The sequence below is a fragment of the Papio anubis genome, unplaced genomic scaffold (genome assembly GCF_008728515.1).
Source record: "Papio anubis isolate 15944 unplaced genomic scaffold, Panubis1.0 scaffold361, whole genome shotgun sequence".
Taxonomy (NCBI): Eukaryota; Metazoa; Chordata; class Mammalia; order Primates; family Cercopithecidae; genus Papio; species Papio anubis.
In genome coordinates this window covers 37,617-56,648 of record NW_022163757.1, presented here as the reverse complement: position 1 = coordinate 56,648, position 19,032 = coordinate 37,617, and the positions used below count along the sequence as shown (strand labels likewise).

Sequence of the window (19,032 nt, the reverse complement as noted above, 5' to 3'; positions counted from 1 at the left end):
GGGGGAAGGTGGGAGGAGGGAGAGGAACAGAAAAGATAACTATGAGGTGCTGAGCTTAATACCTGGGTTATGAAATAATCTGTATAACAAGCCCCTGTGATATGAGTTTATCTATGTAACAAACCTTCATGTGTACTCCCGAATCTAAAATTAAAAAAAATTAAGTCCTTTATGAAAGCTATAAGATCTGCTTCTGTGTATTTGTATGTCTATATGTGTTACATGTATGTGATTATATTTTGTAAATAAAGCTCATTCTTAAATCGTTAGTAAAATACAAATGGCTTTACAATTATCAATTAAATATAATTAGATACTTGCTTGATTTAACTATGATCTTATGTCTTTTGTTGAGAATTTCTGGATTCAGGGGGTCTTGAAAGGTGACCATGATGAAGACTGGAGACATGTTCTCAGTGCCTAGACCAGCAGCTACAAGCCAGAATCAAGCCCAATCGGCCCCTTCTTTCTATGCTTTTCCTGTTCTTCCTTCTGGCCATTTTAGGAGGGGTTGGATCCTCCAGTTACAGTCTTCACAGCTCTGTCTTTGGTCTTAATGGACTCAGGCAGGCCCTGATCTTCATAGTTTTCCTGGGTGCCATGTGGCTGCTTGGGACCTAGAATTACTGAGGGCAGGCATTAGGGATGCTGCCTGTGTCACAGTTTCAAAATTCAGTTCAGTAATTTAAAATCTTAAAGTCATGTTAAATTAAGTAATAAATAACCATAAAATATCTGGAGTCATTTGTAAGCTAAAATACTGAAATCTTAACCATTAAAAATTAGTTTAGGTCTATATACCATGACATGTTACTTGTATATGGTATAGAAAACCTAAATATCTTTAGTTCTGTTAATAAACAGTAATTTGAAGAACTATATTTCTTAAAAGTTATAAAAGGGATTTTATCTAAAAATACTGAGATAAGACAGTTAAAAATCACTTTTTAGGGTTTTCACTGAAAATTGGGGCTCCTAAGACTTAATTACTAGATATGAGAGAAATGATTCTGCACACAGTGTATAAAAAGCAAGATATGGTTTTTTTTTTTTGAGAACGTGTCTTGTTCTGTTGCCCAGGCTGGCATGCAGAGGCATGATCTCAGCTCACTGCAACCTCTGCCTCCCTGGTTCGAGTGATTCACCTGCCTCAGCCTCCCAAGTAGCTGGGATTACAGGTGTTTGCCACCACAGCCGGCTAATTTTTTTATTTTTAGTAGAGATGGAGTTTCACCATGTGGGACAGGCTGGTCTTGAACCTCTGACCTCAAGTGATACACCTGTCTTGGTCTCCCAAAGTGCTGGGATTACAGGCTTGTGAACATATGCTTTCGATGATAAAACTTATACAGACATAAAAATGCATTTTAATTTTTTTAAAGTTTCAAATTGAAGAAGTAAAGAAAAAAAACTAGATAAAACAGGATAAATATAGAAAGTTGGGGGAAAATGCAAAGCAGAGGTTCACAAAAATCTGGGATTAAAAGATGACAACATTTGATAAATTTATTTTATCTTTGAAATATCTTTTAAATGTCTTTTAAATCTACTTTATTTTAACTTTAGAGGCTGGGTGCTATGGCTCATGTCTGAAAATAATAAAATGTTCTGGTCAATTTTGTCTAACTATAACAACTTAAAGTCATTTCCACTGTAAATTGCTTAATTCTGAGGCAGTTTCTGAAAACTTCACAAGCTTGCAATATCCTAGAATATTGTGTCTTTAAGGAGGTTCATGAAAGGATGGAGAAGGCCCGAGAAGCACTCTTGAAAACAGGTGTTTGAGAACTTTAGAATTATATTATTTGAACTGGGTAAGAATTCCCAGAACTTTAGTGAAGAGACTGACTGGATTATAAAACTGCTAACTAACCCAAGCAGAATAAAAATCAATTGAATACCAAGAAAATACTTTGCCAGATTTTCATGCCAAATCAGCCAGTATTTAAATTGTCCGGTTAAAGAATCTGAATGAACTGCAGAGTCCAAGTCAAATGATTTATGACAATCCCTGGTTAGTCTGTGCCATGCACCGAAGTTGAAGAAACAGTCCAATGTTAAGCATGGAGAACCAGGATGTCTTCCTTGTCCTTCCCGAGTTCTGAAAGCTTTTCTTATTAAAAGTTCTGCATTCTGATTCTTGGGAGTGAGTGGAAAGCAAGATGGTAGAAAGAAGGCTCCACTGATTGTCCCTCCTGCAAGGACACCAGATGAACAACTATTAATATCCACATAGATCCAAAAACATTCATAAGAACCAAAAATCAGGTGAGTACTGAAAGTACCTGATTTTCTTATCACTCCCCAAACACCAGGCTGCACAGCTCCTGGCTCCAAAAGGGACACCATCCTTCTGCTTGAGAAGAGGAGGGAGAAGAGTAGGAAGGAATTTTTCTTTCATCCTGGATACCAGCTCAGCCACAGTAAGATAGTGCACTGATCAGGATCCTGAGGCCTCCTTTCCAGGTTCTGGCTCCTAGACATTCCTAGACACACGCTGGGCCAGAAGGAAACCTTCTGCCTTGAAGGAAAGGACCAAGTGCTGGCAGCATTTATCACCTGCAGACTTAAAAACCTTTGGGCTCTGAATGCCCAGCAGCCATACCCAGGTACTATGTCAAGGGCCTTGGATGACCCTCATCGACTTGTTAGATTTACCTGACACTCAGCACATTACCAGCTGTGGTGGCTAAAAGGCAAAATTCCTTCTTGGGAAAAGTAGAGAGAAAATTAAAGAGGACTTTGTTTGCCCCTTAGGTACTAGCAAGGCCAGAGGTGGGTAGAGCACCAAGCGAGCTTTCCGAATCCCTGATTCTAGGACTTGATTCTTGGTTGGCATGTATGAAGCTGCCCAGGGCCAGTAGGGAGCCCATTGCCCTGAAAACAGCAAGTCTCAAGCCAAGCAGCATTTATCACAAGCTGACAAGAGGCTTTGGGCCTTGAGAGAACATTCGTGGTAGCCTGGCAGTACTCATTGTGGCCTGGGGTGGTGGTGGCTACTCTGCCTTTAGAAAAGGAAGGGAGGAATAGGAAGGACTAGGTCTTGTGGTTTGAGTGTCAGATCAGTTGCAATGCAATAGAATGTCAAGTGGATTTCTAAAATTTTTGACTCTACTCCCTGACCTGAATGGAACTTCTGGACCCAGCCAAGGACTGAGGAACCCCACTGTCTTAAAGGAAAGGACACAGGCCTGGCTGGCTTTGCCACCTGCTAATTGTAGAGACGAAAGGCCTTGAGTGAACATAGGCAGTCGTCAGAAAGCGCATGCAGCAGGACTTGAGCAAGACCTGGTGCTGTGCTAGCTTCAGGTCTGATCCAGGGCAGTCATAGTGGTGGTGGCCAGGGGTGCTTGTGTCTTTCTTATCCCAGCTTTAGGTGGCTTAGAACAGAAAGAAAGACTCTGCATCTTTGAGAGAAAATAAGGGTAGGGAACAAGAGTCTTTAGTAATCCAGAAAATTCTCCTGGATCTTGTTGAAGGCTGTCAAGGTGGTACTTCTGAGTCTGGAAGAATTACAGCATTATTGGGTATAAGGTGCCCCATAAAGCAGATGTGGCTTAGATCACAACACCCAAGTCTTTTCAAATATGTGAAAAGCCTTCCCAAGAAAGACAGTTACAAATAAGCCCAGACAGTGAAGACTAGAGTAAATGCTCACCTTTTCTCTTTTTTAATTTTATTTTTTTAAACCTCTCATATGGTGCTGCATGCCCAAAATTTTAATGTACAGACACTGAAGAACATCTACTAGCATCAACACTATCCAGGAAAACATGACCTCACCAAGTGACCTAAATAAGGCACCGGGGACAAATCCTGGAGAAAAAGAGATATGTGACTTTTCAGACAGAGAATTCAAAATAGCTGTATTTAAAAAAAAAAAAAAGAAAGAAAGAAAGAAAGAAATTTAAGATAACAAAGTAAAGAAATTCCTAATTTTATCAACTAAACTCAACAAAGAGATTGAAATAGTTACAACAAATTAAGCAGAAATTCTGGAGCTGAAAAATGCAACTGGCATGCTGAAGTATGGCAGTAGAGCCATTTAATAGCAGAACGGATCAAGCAGAAGAAATAGTGAGCTTGAAGACAGGCTATTTGAAAATACATAGAAGAGACAAAAGAAAAAAAATAAAAACAATGAATCGTGTCTACAGGATATAGAAAATAGCCTGACAAAGACAGATCTAAGAGTTACTGGTTTTAAAGAAGATGTAGAGAAAGAGGCAGGGGTAGAAAAATTTATTCAAACGGATAATAACAGAGAACTTTCCAAACCTAGAGAAAGATATCCATATCCAACTACAAAAATGTTATGGAACATTAAGCAGATTTAACGCAAAAAAAGACTACTTCAAAGCATTCAATAATTGATCTTCCAAAAGTCAAAGAAAAAGAAAAGTTCTAAAGGAAGAAAGAGAAAAGAAACAAATAACATACAGGGAAGCTCCAACACGTCTGGCAGCAGACTTTGTAGTGGAAACCCTACCGGCCAGGAGAGAGAAGCAATAAATATTTAAAGTACTAAAGGAAACAAACTTTTACCTTAGAATAGCATATACAGCGAAAATGTTCTTCAAATAAAAAGAATACTGACTTTTCCAGACAAACAAAAGCTGAAGTATTTTATGAATACCATACCTGTCCTACAAGGAACGCTAGGGAGTACTTCAATCAGGAAGAAAAGGACATTCATGAGCAATAAATGATCACCTAAAGGTAAAAAAAATCCTCATTGATAATAGTATACAAAACAAAACAGAATATTTTAACACTATAGCTGCGTGGTGTGTAAACTACTCTTATTCAAAGTAGGAATACTAAATAATATCCAACCAAAATAAATAACTACAACATTTCAAGACATAGCACAATAAATATAAATAGAAACAACCAAAAGTTAAAAAGTGAAGGGATGACCCCACCCGTCCTGAGCTGGCCCCGATGTGGTGGAAGTTCCGGAGCTCCGGAGCCACGGGAAGGCCCGGAGTGTGGGCGGAAGGGAGGCCGCCCGGAGAGCTGAGAGCAGGAAGCCTGAGCAGGGTACGGAGGCCTAAGGCGCCCTACAGCAACAGCAGGGTGGCGCCAGATTGGTTCTGCGCGTGGCCTGGCCGCGGGCGACGCGGGACGCTCTAGGAGGCCGGCGGAAGACGCAGAGCGGCTGCCGGCGGTACTGGGGCGTGGAGGTAGACAGCTGCCCGGTGGCACGGGCGAGCGGCTGGGGGGTCCGAGCCCCGCGGCCCCAGGGTGGCGGTGACGCCTGGAGTCCTGCGGGCGTGGCTGGGCCGGGCGCTTGGGGCAGCCGGGCGCCGATGCTGGCGTCTACGCCGCACCACCCTGCAGGCGCCCGGTCTCCTCTGATCTCGTGAAGTTCAGCAGGGTCGGGCCTGGTTAGTACTTGGATGGGATTCCGCCTAGGAATAGCGGGTACCATAGGCTTTTGGCTTCCCGCTCCCTCCCTCTTTCCCCCTTTTGTCTCCGTGCTTCCCAACCGCCCCCGACTCTGCTCCCCCTTGTGCGTCCCTGCGCCCCAGCCGCAGCCCAGGACCTCCTCCTGAAGGTCGCCACTGCAGCACCACCAGGCAGCAGCATCCCACCTCGTCCGACCCCGCGCAGCCCCACCAGGAGCCCGGCTCCAACCCGGGCGGGAGGGGATGGACCCCGAAGGGCGCAGGGGTGGGGTCCCTGAGGTCCCGGGTGTCTTCCCGCTCCCTGGACACCCAGGCAATTCAATTCATTCATCCAGCGCGGCCGCAACCGTCCAAGCCGGGGGAAGGGGCAGCGGGTCCCACGGACGCCAGCCAAGACCTGCGCTCCAGAACCCGTGGGCTGCTTTCCCGGGGGAAGGACATTGCCTTCGCCCGCCACGAGGAAATCCGTCCCGGTGCACCCGGTTTCCCGTTGCCACCGACTTCGTGTAAACTGCAGTCCCGAGGACACGAGAGAGACCCAGGCCTCGGCCTGTGGACACGGTCTGCGCCAAGGCTCCCGCCAGACGGACGGGCGCACTCTGCAAATCTTGGGGTCCACCGCAGCAAGACTACAGGGAGAAGAAAACAAAGGAAGGACCCTGTGAAACACACCCCCAAAGCAACCAACGAATCCAAGAAAAAACACGTCTCAGGGCTCCGTTGATTTTCCCGCATGGGGGGCCCTGCCCAAGCACCCTCCACCCTACCCCAGCCTGCTGAAAGGGACAGTGTCTACCTGAGCAGAGCCTCCCTCTCCAAGTCTCTGTAGCTGTTGCTCTCCAGCTTCCTCACCCTCTCCCTTTCTCTACTTCCCTCTCCACCTCTTGCTCTTCTGTCGCGCCCTCTCTTTCTCTCTCTCTCTCCATCACTGTCTCTCTGTCTCTCTATCACTGTCTTTCTCTCCCTGTGGTGCTGTCCATCCCTCTCTCCCTTTCTCTCCTTCTGTAGCAGGAGGAGCTGCAGACAAGCATCCGCAGACTCAGGTCTCCAAAAACCGAGCTCCCCAAGTGAGCAATTCCTGTCCCTCTTAAGGGCTTACAACTCTAAGGGGGGGGGGGGGGGTCTGTGTGAGAGGGTCCTGATCCATTGAGGAAGCAGGGGTAACGTGACTGGGGGCTGCATGCACCAGTAATTAGATCGGAACAAAATAGGACAGGGATTTTCACAATGCTTTTCTATACAATGTCTGTAATCTATAGATAACATAACCGGTTAGGTCAGGGGTCCATCTTTAACTACCAGGCCCAGGGTGTGGCGCCCAGCTGTGGATTTCATTTCTGCGTTTTAGTTATCACTTCTTCTTTCTTTGGAGGCAGAAATTGGGCATAAGACAATATGAAGGGTGGCCTCTTCCCTTACTTCAAGCTATCTGTGTCTGTGTCTTTGTGTGTCCGTGTGTGTTCTTGTATGCCCGTGCGTGCGTGCCCACGCGCGTGCGCCTGTGTGTATCTGTGTGTGTGTCGGGGTGGGTTTGCTCCTGGTGGTGGGGTGTGTCTGGGTGTCCGTCAGCCCCTCTCTCCCAGAATCAGGCTGCGGGGGCTCTAGTGCCAGCGGGGGGCAAAGCAAAGCCTTCCCGCTGCGTTGACCACTGGCAGGTCCTCATCAGGACAAGCTGCAATGGTGTGGGCTTTGGGAGAAAAAGGGCCTGCAGGGCTGGGCCGGCTGTTCGCCCCTGGGCAGCCGTGGAGGCTCTGGGTGGGTGGGGCAAGAGAGGGCCTTGCAGGAGGGGCGGCGAGGGAACCAAAACAATTTTTCCGCGGCAAGTCGGAGGACCGGAGGGGATCCCAGGACCGTGAGCTCTGGGCCTTGAGGTCTCGGAGCACACCCGGTGCTGAGCCGGCCCATGTGTTGGAAGCTCAGGGGCTCCAGAGCCAGGAAAGGCGTGGAGCGTCTGCGAAAAGGGAGGCCACCTGGTGTGCCTGGAGCCTGGGCAGTGGATTGAGGCCTCTGGCTCTCCCACGCAGCAGCACGTGGTCTGGCTGCAGGGGAGGGGGGTGGCTCTGGGAGGCTGGCCGAAGACGCGGGCGCAGCGCAGCTGCCGGAGGTGCTGGGGCCCAGGATCTGAGCCCTGCGGCCCCGAGGTGGCGGTGGTGTCTGGAGTGGAGCAGGCTTGACTGGGCCGGGCTCTTGTGACAGGCAGGCGCCACTGCCAGTCTTTATAGCCATACCACCCTGAACGCAGGGGATCTCCACTGATCTTGGAAGCTAAGCAGGGTCGGGCCTAGTTAGTACTTGACCCCCTGGGAATACTGGGTGCCATAGGCTTTTGGCTCCCCGCCCCTTCCCTCTTTCCCCCTTTTGTCACCATGCTTCCCAACCGCCCCCGACTCTACTCCCACTTTTAGGCACGCCTGCGCTTCAGAAGCACGGGCTGCTTTCCACGAGGGAATGACAGTGCCTTCGTCAGCCACCAGGAAAACCGTTCCTGTGCACTTGGATTTTCGTTGCCACGGACTTTGTGTACCATCCAATGTCGAGGACAGGAGAGAGACCCAGGTCTAGTGCCCTGTGAGCACGCTCCGCGTCATGGCTCCCGCCAGACCCACAGGCGCACTCTACAAATCTCAGAGCCTACTGCGTCAAGAAGCCAGAAAGGAGCAAACAAAGGAAGGACCCTATGAAACGCACCCCCAAAGTAAGCAACCCATCCCAGAAAAAACAGGTCTCAGGGCTCCGTTGGTTTTCCCGCATGGGTGGCCCTGCCCCCCTGTTCTAGCCCGGCCCAAGCACCCTCCACCCTACCCTGGCCTGCTCAAAGGGGCACTGTCTAACTGAGCAGAGCCTTCCTCTCCAAGGCTCTGTGGCTCTGGTTGTCCAGCTCCCTCAACCTCTCTCTTTCTCTTCTTCCCCTTCCACCTCTGGCTCTTCTGTCACCCTCTCTCCCTCTCTCCCCGCCCTCTCTGTCTCTATCTCTGTCTCTCTCCCTTTGTTTCTATCTCTCCATCCCTCTCTCCCTTGCTCTCCTTAAAGCTGTCTCTTTGTGTGTGTGTCCCCGCGCGCGTGCGCCCGTGTATATCTGTGTGTCGGGGTGGGTTTGCTCGTGGTGGGGGTGAGGTGCGTCTGGGAAAGAGGTGATCCCCTCTTTCCCAGGATCAGGCTGCGGGGGCTCTAGTGCCAGCGCGGGACAAAGCAGAGTCTTCCCGCCCAGTTGACCACGGGCCGGGTCTTCATCGGGACAAGCGACAATGGTGTGGAGGTTGTGAGAAAAAGGGCCCGCGGGGCTGGGCCGACTGTTTGCTCCTGAGCAGCCCTGGAGGCTCTGGGTGGGTGGGGCAAGAGGGGGCCTTTCAGGAGGGACGACAAGGGAACCAAAACAATTTTTCCGTGGCAAGTCAGAGGACCGGAGGGGATCCCAGGACCGTGGGCCCTGAACCCTGACTCCTCGGAGCACACCCGGTCCTGAGCCGGCCCTATGTGTTGGAAGATCGGGAGCTGGAGATCCGGGGAAGGCCTGGGGCGTCTGAGAAAGGGAGGCCGCCTGGAGAGTCCAGAGCCCTGGCAGGGGATGGAGGCCTCTGGCGGTCCCGCGCGTGGTCTGGTCTGGTCTGGGCGACGGCGGGAGGTTCTGGAAGGTGGATGGAAAGCGCAGCGCAGCGACAGGTGGTGCTTGGGCGGAAAGGGGGAGAGCTGCCTGGCCTCGGGCAAGCGGTTCCAGGGTGCCTGAGCCTCGTGGCCCAGGGTTGGTGAGGACGCCTGGAATCAGGCGGGCATAGCTGGACCAGGCTCTTGGACCAGCCAAGGCGCCACTGCCATGGTCTACGGCCATACCACCCTGAACACCAGAGAGACCCCGACCTCGGCCCACACCACTCCTCCCGCCACAGGGATGGGGGCACTCTACAAATCTCAGGGCCCACAGAACCAAGAGGCCAGGGAGGAGCCAACAAAGGAATGATGCTACCAAACACACCCCAAAGCCACCAACCAACCCAAGTAAAAACAGGCCTCAGGGCTCCCTAGGTCCTCCGGCGTGGGCGGCCCTGCCCTCTGTTCTAGCCCGGCCCAAGAACCCTCCACCGTACCCTGCTCAAAGGGGCCTTGTCTACCAGAGCAGAGCCTCCCTCTCCAAGTCTCTGTTGCTCTCCCTCTCCAGCTCCCTCACCTCTCTCTTTCTCTCCTTCCCTCTCCACCTTTCGCTCTCTCTCTCTCTCTCTTTCTCTCTCTCTCTCTCTCTCTCTCTCTCTCTCTCTCTTTCTTGCTGGCTCTCTCTCTCTCTCAATCTCCCCCACCTCCGTCCCTCTCTCTCTCTCTCTATCGCTGTTTCTCTCTCTCCTTCCATTTATATCTCTCCACCCCTCTGTCCCTTGCTCTCCTTCAAGCTGTCTGTGTCTTTGTGTGTCTGTGTGTGTGCTTGTGTTGCGTGCGTGCGCCCCCTGTGTGTCTGTGTGTTTGGGAATGGGTTTGCTCGTGATTGTGGTGGGGTGTGTCTGGATGTCCGTCAGTACCTTTGTCCCGGGTTTGAGCTGCCGACTCTATTGCCAGCGCGTGGGTGTCACAGTTGCCCTGATAGTCTCACACACGCAGGTGTGTGGATCTCGTTCATTTTCATGTAGAAAACGAGAGCAAAATCACAGAGAAAAGAAACGTCCCGTGCATCACTGCCGTACGATGGATTCCTGTTTCCTGCAACATGGGGAGTCTCCACTGTGGCAGGTTTGGAAACTGGAAAGGAGCGCGAAGACACAGTGCTGCTTTTCTACCCTTCCCTGGAGGTTTCTGGGTCCCCACAGAGGTCGGGAAACAAACAGTCAACATGATCAGGATTTTGAGGACCGGAGACACGTGAGCAACAGGCCCCCTTGCGGAGGGCAAAGAAACCTGGAACCCGAAACCAGGCTTCTGTCGGCCTGAGTGCGACTCCTGTGCGGATGGGACTATCCGCCTCGCCCTCTGTTGCAAGCTCAACGTGGGGCTATGTCATCTGTGAACCATGTGGATGAAAAACGGACAACCACCTAGTCTCGGCTCATTGCTCTCTGGGCGATTCACTCATTCCTTCGGAAATGGAATTCATCTGAATTGTTGCAGGATGAAGTAACCCAGGCTGGCGATCTGGAGGGCGGGTGAGTGCCTCCCCGGCCAACGGGGCTGTGGGCCGAGCACTTAGCCCACACTGGGCACCCAACATTTTCCCGAAGTGCTGGGTCCTGTTGGTCCTGGAGGCAGAAGACAGTTTTCCTCTCTGCCTTCCTTTGTCTGTTTCTTGCTCCTTTTGTCCCTCAGTCCATCCTTCCCTCTGTTCTTCCCTCCCTACCTCGGTTTTTTTCCTCCCTTTCTCCCTCCCTCCCTCTTTCTCTCCCTTCCAGAGTCCTTCCCTCCATCCATCCTTTCCTAGCTCCATCCTTGCGTCCCACTCTGTCTCCGTTCCTGTCCTCCTCTCTGCCTGCCTTCCCTCTTGCCTGGAAAGGGCAGCAGGCCGTTTGTGCTCGGTCTCGGATCTACATTTAGTTGCAAGGAGCTCCGTGGTGATGTTGAAGAGGCTGGCAGGACGCGGGTTGGCAACGGATGGTGGAGCTAAGAGGCAGAGGAGTCGAGCCGCGAAAAGGAGAACTGGCCTGGCTTCTGCCCGGGCCCAGTGTTTCGCGGACTGAGGTCTCTGCCAACCTGACTGAAGAACGCGGGGGAAAAAGGGATGAGAGCTCCTCCTGGTCTGGTTGGAAAATCTAGGCGGCTGTCTACGGACCCGCGCTTGCACAGTAGACAGTCTACCTCCCGGTACCTGGGCGGGCTCTGGGATCCCCGGGATGCTCAGGAAAGAATGACAGCCCTCTTCTGTGTGGAGTCTCTCACCGGACCTGGAACTCGGGGATCCTAGACAGGTCAGCTGGAAGGGAAGAGACGCCTCTCCATACCCAAGCAGAGCCCGGTGTTCCTCCTGGTTGAGGAGTGGTTCCAGCGGAGCCCGCTGTTCAACGTCCTTCAGCTCCCCCAGTGGCGCCGGATCTAAGAAAGGTCGTGCCTTTTGCTGAAACTCTAGGGTTGACAGGAGCTTAGGCTGGAGGGGAGTGCAGACTAGCGCCGAGGCTCCTGGAGCCTTTGGGAGGGCGCCTGATGGCTTGCATCTGTGCTTGATGCGCGGAGGCCTCCGGGGTCGCGGGCTCCGGAGGTGGAGCTGCCCCATCTTCGGGTTCCCACGCCGCCCTGGCGACCTGGGGCTCCAGCCCCACCAGCGACTCCGCTGGGATGTGGGTGGCGCAAGCACATCTTGGTCCTGTGACTCAGCTGGAACGGACCCAGGCTGTCCCAGCGAGCACGTGCCCAGCAGGCCGCCGCGCTGTGGGTCCTGGTCTTTCTGGCATTTGTTGGGGTGCAGAGGCCACCTAGGAGTCTGAGGGTAGGACAGTCCCACTTCCGGAGGAGCCAGGGCACCCAACACAAAGCCCGGAGTGCAGGGGCAGGTGCGGAGATTCCCGCTGCCTGCGCAGCCTGGCTGGGCTGGAGCAGGGCAATGGCCCTTGCCCCCTGGCTCACGAAAGCCCCCTGTGGGAGAGCCCCAGGCACACAGGGCATGTGGGGTGCGGGAAGCCCCTTTCCCCACGCCCCGATGTGGGTGAAGGCGACCTAGGAGAGAGCGGGCGGTGGGGGACACCCGCCGGGGGCCGCGTTGCACAGGCCGCCTGTGTGCGCGGGTGCCCTGCCACCCTGGCCTGGATGCCTGACCCTCCGGTTCTGAAACCAAATCTGAATCCAGGACTCCGGGAAGCCCGTCTCTCTGGCCAGTTCTTCCCTGATGGCGATGCCTGGAAAGCGATCCTGCTCGAAGGCTTGCAGGAGCAGGGCGATCTGGGGCCGGGTGACGGTGATCCGCTTTCGCCTGCCTTCTTGCGGGCCGCGTTTCCCGGGCCAGGGCCGAGATTCCAGCCGGTGCTGCCTCAGCTGGCGTGATCTCCCATTCTGAAACCAAATCTGGACCCTGGGCTCCAGAATGTCAATGGCCTGGGTCAGCTCTTCCCTGGTGGCGATGCCCAGATATGGGTTCCGCTCAAAGCAGGCTCGCAGGACCTCCCTTTGGTTCGTGGCGCGAAGGAGTCTCCTTCGCCGTCCTCGTCCTCGGGCTTCCGTCGGGAGGGCGCTGTCGGAAGGTGTCGGGAGAGCCATGGCGGGGAGACCTGGCCGGAATTTCGCGGACAGACACTGTCAGAGAGAGGCCGGCGGGCTCCCGTGCCCCTCAGTCGGCCTGTGCACAGCAGGCAGGTCCAGCCAGGAGGCCGGCCCAGCCAGAAGCCCTTAGAAAGACCTGCCACCTCCACCCTTCATGAATATGCATGAGCTCCGGGCCCAAAGTCCCGGGTAGCCGAAAGGCCTCCGAAGCTGAGAACTACAGAGACCAGGGCCTTGTGGGGTGGGTGGGTGTAGGGCCAGATTGGAGGGGAAAGAGGGGCTTTGGGGCTGGCTCTCTGGGGTTCTCCAGTAATTCTATGGAAACTGGGAGCCTCTGTCGACTCGCACACGTTTTCATGGAGAAACCAGCCTGGAAATGTGGAGTGTGGAACTGAACCTTCATGACAGTCTTGAGTTTTCCAGGCCCTCTCCGTGAAGGCAACAATGCCTATGGGTGTCGCAGTTGCTGTGATAGTCTCACACACGCAGTTGTGTGGATCGCGTTCATTTTCATGTAGAAAACGAGAGCGAAGCCACAGAGAAAAGAAACGTCCGGAGCATAACGGCCTGACGATGGATTCCTGTTTCCTGCAATATGGGGAGTCTCCAAAGTGGCCTATTTGGAAACTGGAAAGGAGAGCATCGACCCGGTGCTGCTTTTCCACGCTTCCCTGGAGGTATCTGGGTCCCCACAGAGGTCGGGAAACAAACAGTCAACACAATCACTCTTTTGGGGGCTGGAGACACGCGAGCAACAGGCCCCCTTGCAGAGGGCAAAGAAACGTGGAACCCGAAACCACACTTCAGTCGGCCTGAGTGTGACTCCTGTGTGGCTGGAACTATCCGCCTCACGCTCTGTTGCAGACTCAACGTGGGGCTGTGTCGTCTGTGAACCATGTGGATGAAAAACGGACAACCACTCGAGTCTCGGCTCATTGCTTTCTGGGCAATTCGCTCATTCCTTGGGAGACGGAATTTGTCTGAACTGCTCTGCAAGGAAGTGACCCGGGCTGGTGATCTGGAGGCCTGGTGAGTGCCCCGCAGGCTGACGCAGCTGTGGGCGGAGCCCTTAGCCTGCACTGGGCGCCCATTTTCCCGGAGTGGGAGGTCCTGCTGGTCCTGGAGGCAGAAGACCGCTTTTCTCTCTGCCTTCCTCTCTCTGTCTCTTGCTCCCTTTCTCCCTCTTTCCCTCCCTTCCTCCCTCCCCGCTCTCTACCTCCCTTCCTCCCCCTCTCCCCACTGTTTCCTTTCCCATGTCCCTCTGTCCATCTGTCTTTTTCTCACTCCATTCCTCCCTTTCTCTCTGTCTCTGTTCCTCTCTCCATCTCTGTTTTTCAACATTATATGATCCCATTGTGTGTATCTGTGTGTTAACATTTTTTTTAGCCATAAAGTTCATTTTCATTAAGGTACGTACATTGCTATTTCTACACGTTATTTATGTATGTGCATTTGTTTAATAGACATAAATTTATTTCAGTTATTCTACAGCATAGTGTAAGCATAACTCGTAAGCAGCGTCAACCTGAAAACTGTGTGATTCACATGACTGTGGTTCTTTTCTATCGCAGTGGTCGAGAATAAAGTCTCTGTATCTCCAGTTTCTATCTGTGTATTCCCGTTGAACTGGCCCCATTTCCTGTAGTGATAGAACACTGTCCCCAATTACGACAAAAGCTGTGGGCTGCAGGGAGGTCAGGGTTAGGATGACGCAGAAGTGAAGATAAGACATTCTCTTTTCCACGTCTTTATTAAATACAAATTCCACATGAAAGAAATTTAAAATTCCAAACAACATTAATGTCTATTTCATTATTACATAAAATGAAAATTATAAAGCAACCAAACAAGTAATTAATACTCTTAGATAATGAAAGATTGTATGATCTCAGTACAAAATACAAATAGAATCTACATCAAATATAACAAAATGCACTGTATTGTAGTATGTGATGAAATCTCCATATCCTGCAATACAGTACAATCATTTGGAATGTATAAAATACAATAAAATTTAAATTTAGGATGTTTAAAATGAAATAAAACATGAGTCAGGTGAATAAATAAGTACAATCATTTACCATTTAATGTATCTTGACTTAAATTTTATGTAGAAATATTAAAAATAACACCTTGCATAGTAATTTTATTGTATCAAACTATAAAAATGTATAGACATTTTCCCACAGGGAGTACTAATAATGGTTTGTGAATATTAGTACTCCATGGGTGCAGGCTGGAAGAGTGAGAGCCTATAACCTTTTCCAAATTAAAAGAGAAGCAATTTCTTGGTAAGGTGGCTCATGTCTGTAATCCCAGCGTGTTGGGAGGCAGAGGCTGGCCAGTCACTTGAGTTCGAGACCAACCTGGCCAACGTGACAAAACTCTCTCTCTACTAACAATACAAGAAACAAAAATTAGCCAGGCGTGGTGGTACCTGCCTGTAGTCCCAGCTACTTGGGAGGCTGAGGCATGAGAATTGTTTGAACCCAGGAAGAGGAAGTTGCAGTGAGCTAAGATTGTGCCACTGCACTCCAGCCTGGATAACATAGCAAGATTGTCTCAAAAAAAAAAAAAAAAAAAAAAGGAGTATGTAACTTCATATTTACTTTTATACAATCTATGCAAATTCACATGATTACATTCTCATATTTTTCTGATTATATAGAAATGCACGACCGTCATCAGATATCCAAAAGGCATCAAATGGCTAACATGAAATATAAAATTTGTCTATAGTCTTAGCGCTCTGCAAAATGCAGGGCTCACCATGCTGAGTATATTGCTCAAGTTTCTTTCCTATGACTTCTTCGGATTCTGTCATTTGTTAACACAGTGCATCTAAAATTGTCACTGCTGGTCATCTGGAAGAATCTGAGCAGTAGCAGATCCTTGTTCTCATTCCCAGAGCTGCATCCTCTGTTGAACAGGATCAGGGTGCTCCCAGCTCAGCCTCATCTGATCCACTGACAGACTCGGTTATCTCCTGCCCAGGGAAGGGATGGGCTTCTCTATCCAGGGCTGAATCCCCAGGACCAGGCAGTGTGGCTGGGACAAGCCAGCCCTCAGCAGGGAAGGCAAGCTGCCTGGGTGGCCATGGCATAGAATGTCTCCACCTGGGCACACAGAGGCCCCGGAACCGAGTGAGCAGTGTCAGCTGCTCCCAGGTTAGTGGAGAATGGATCTGCTGGTCCTGCACCTGGGCTAGGTCTTGATAAATAGCCTCCGACATAGCTCACACAGAGGTTATGAAGCTTTTTCGATGTGATGGTGTTTGGACTCCTAGGGCCTAAGACCTGTGCCTCTTGCTGTGCAAGCCCTGGAATGTCCCCTATGGTGAGCATCATATGTCTCCTGGATTTCACTGTTGTGCACAGCAGTGGAGGATCTTGATTTTTTTTTTTTTTTTTTCAACGTCAGGCTGCACTCCTCTTCTGGACAGTTCCCTGCAGAGAAAGCATGTGAGAGACTTGCCAGAGCAGTCCCCACAGACCCTCATTTTCAGAACCTCCTGTGCACCCAGGTGAACCCCATTTGTCTCTCCCACTCCTTCCAGGCCATCTCAGCACTGGAATGAAGTAAGACTGAACCCCTTGTGAGTCCCCAAATATTCTCAGAGTGATAAGATCTCAAAAATTTACTTGTCAGTAACTGCCTTTCCGCTCAAGTCTGGTATGAAAGTTTCCTGATAATTTACTTTTGGGGGCAAATCAAAAACAAAAAAACCCACCACTACCACCACCAACAAAAAACACCAAGATTCTACCTGCCCTGTCTTGGCAGCTGTCCTCGGAGCCAATTTCTCTTTTCCTGCAGTTTTCCCGATATGTGCTGGACTCTGGTTCTGTGAATACAATGAGAGTTTGAAAAAAGTGCCTCCAATTGAACACCCTGAAATCCCTAGTCCATCCTGGACACACAGGAGCTCACGTTGCCACCAAACCCCAGCTCTCTTCTGTTCTCCAGTGTCCAGGATCTGTACGGCCCTGGCTGCCAAGGAGCTCCCGGTTTCCTGGCCAGGGGAGCCTGTGTTGCTGCTCTGTCCCTTCTCGCCTGGAAAGAGTCAAATCTTACCGGATCCGGCAGTGCTGTTGCCGGCCTTGAGCTTGCTTTCCTCAGAATTCTCCTCCTTGTTTGGATTGGGCTCCGATCCTGCTGCAAAAGGGTCTATCTCTGATGCTTTTTTGCGGATCACTCTTTCATGTGAAACTCTTCTGCCAGCGTCACGAGTGAACACATTTCTCGAAGTCCCCTGGGGGCACTAAGCCATTTCCCACCCTCAAATCTCAAAATAAATCCCTACTAAGACACATGGCTCAGTATCCCTGATTCCAACCCTCCTTCCGGCCTCCATGGGAGAAGCCCAAGGCCTTACTTTCCTTTGTATGTGCTTCTCTCTGGAACGGGAGGAGGCGATCTTGTCTTTTCCTTTGAGTGTTTTCTTCTCATCTGAGCTCTTTTCTCTAAAGATCTGTGGGAAAGGGGGCTGGTCAGTGGGGCCTTGGATGGAGGAGCAGTGGAGATCCCGGTCTTCATTTTCCTTTCCCATGTTGAGGCTCAAGTGAAAAGAGCCCACTCTTACTCGTCCAAAGGCGGACTGTGGGTTATTCTGCTGGACCTCCCTTTTATACATCTCTCGGCTGGGCGTGGGTGACTCTTATTGGTTGAAAGGGTATCTCCTTCCTGCCACTTCTTAGAGGCTCAACAAGAAGTTTCTTGCTGTAGTTCTACTGGGGACCAAGACACAGTTAAGGAGAGACTTTTTCAGGATCCTGTCATAGTGACAAGAAAACAAAGAACCAGGAGCACAGGGATCAGAAGATCGGGGAATCATTTCTTTCGATTTCTGTCTCAGTTACATTTTGCACAGAAAGAGGATTTATTATACGTAGTGTTAACATTGTATACATAGATATAATTTCTTAAATTTTTGGAAACAACAAATGTCAAATTGTGGCTGATTGTATTAGATCCACACATATATGATGAAATAAAAATGAGAGAAAAAATAAATACCAAATGAAATGGCCCTTTCCTATTTTAAAAATGGGGAAGATAATTAGATCAAATGCAAAAAAATTGAATTGATTAGATTCGAGCCAGTGCTAACCTGATCAGCCCCTATTTCCTGAGGTAGCAAAAAGTCTAGGTAGAAAAGCTTTCCTCCTTTCTCACCCTGCCTCAGTCATCCTGGGAGCACCACTGTGTTCTGTGGAATTTATCCAGCCTCCCTAGTAAAAATGGACTTGATCCCAAACAGGTAACCCAACTGATCACAAGAAAAACAACCTAGATTCTGAACATTCTGCTCCTGTCTTCACACAGCAGATACCACCCAAATCCCATCAAAGCCCACATTGTTTCTCAACATGCACCATCAAGACATATTCCAGGGCAGCCTCTCAAAATTGCCTCAGTGAGACGGGACAAGGTGTGGGGGAGCTCCAGGTTCAGAACAGTGGCCTCATCCCTTCCTACTGCGGCCGAGTCTGTCTCTGCTGGTCAGAGCCCTCAGATTATAGAAGGGTAAGTTCATGTCCCAGCAAGTGTTTCCTGAAAGGACCTTCTTGTCTCCCCATATGCTGAGGAAAGCATGCAGGAATGAGACCTTCTGTGTTAGGGAGTACTCAGCCTCCAGTCCCAGATGACTTGATTGACTAATGAGCTGAATCCCTGAGGAGGAGAAGGACGCGGGGAAGAGACTGTTGGGCGAGTCTGTGTTTTCCCAGCTGTGCTGTCTGTGCAAAGAATGAAACCAAAAAAGATAATAGTGGTCGACAGACACTGCCTAGTGAAATTATCTGAATGTAAATGGAACTTATCATAATATCGTTATGTATTATAATATTATGATACATAAAATTTATTTGACATCTAAATAAATTTTGATATATTATGCTATAACATCATGTAAAACTTGGTCAAGTAATTTTATAAGAAAATTGAGTTAAATTCTGTAACAACATTAACATATAAACTCAATAGAAAGCTAGGAAAATTGTCTGCTCTGGTGTAAATTACTGCTTTTTGGATAACTCTGTAAAGGTGTGAAGACAGGTCTGCTACTTATTTTATAAGTAAGTACTTGATAAGACATCAACTTGCAAATCTTTGCTGTTTTTAACTAGTGCCCTCTCAAGATATGAGAATATTTTACTCTAAGAAAGTATTGTCATAGATACCATAATAGGAATTGTGTTCATTTTAGTTAATACATTATTATAACATGTATTGGTTATTAATAATTTATGTCATTGTTAAAATATACTTCTACAGGCAACATATTACACACGTGTTTTGATTTGTCCTTTAATCTCAGGTAAATTTTTTAAATTTTTATTTCTTAAATTCTATTTATTTTAGATAAAAGAAGCCTTATAACTGCCATATGCTGTACTTTCTTAGAAAGAGAAATTCTCAGGCAAAACTCAGGCCTGGCCAGGCACAGTGGCTCATGCCT

General features: G+C 49.7%; 1 long non-coding RNA gene and 2 pseudogenes across 2 annotated transcripts; all 3 read right to left on the bottom strand.

Annotated features, from left to right (window-relative positions):
• Positions 1-1,231: 1,231 nt before the first annotated feature.
• Positions 1,232-5,501, bottom strand: LOC116273104. The gene is made up of 4 exons (XR_004181584.1): positions 4,926-5,501; positions 4,642-4,713; positions 2,286-2,356; positions 1,232-2,195 (listed from the first exon to the last, which is right to left on the bottom strand). It is a non-coding gene; the product is annotated as an uncharacterized LOC116273104 (long non-coding RNA).
• A 4,178-nt stretch (positions 5,502-9,679) lies between these two features.
• On the bottom strand, positions 9,680-12,829 carry LOC101017037 (annotated as a pseudogene). The gene has a single exon (XR_002519722.2). The product of XR_002519722.2 is annotated as a double homeobox protein 4C-like (transcript).
• Positions 12,830-15,158: 2,329 nt separating this feature from the next.
• On the bottom strand, positions 15,159-17,205 carry LOC103875520 (annotated as a pseudogene).
• Positions 17,206-19,032: the final 1,827 nt, after the last annotated feature.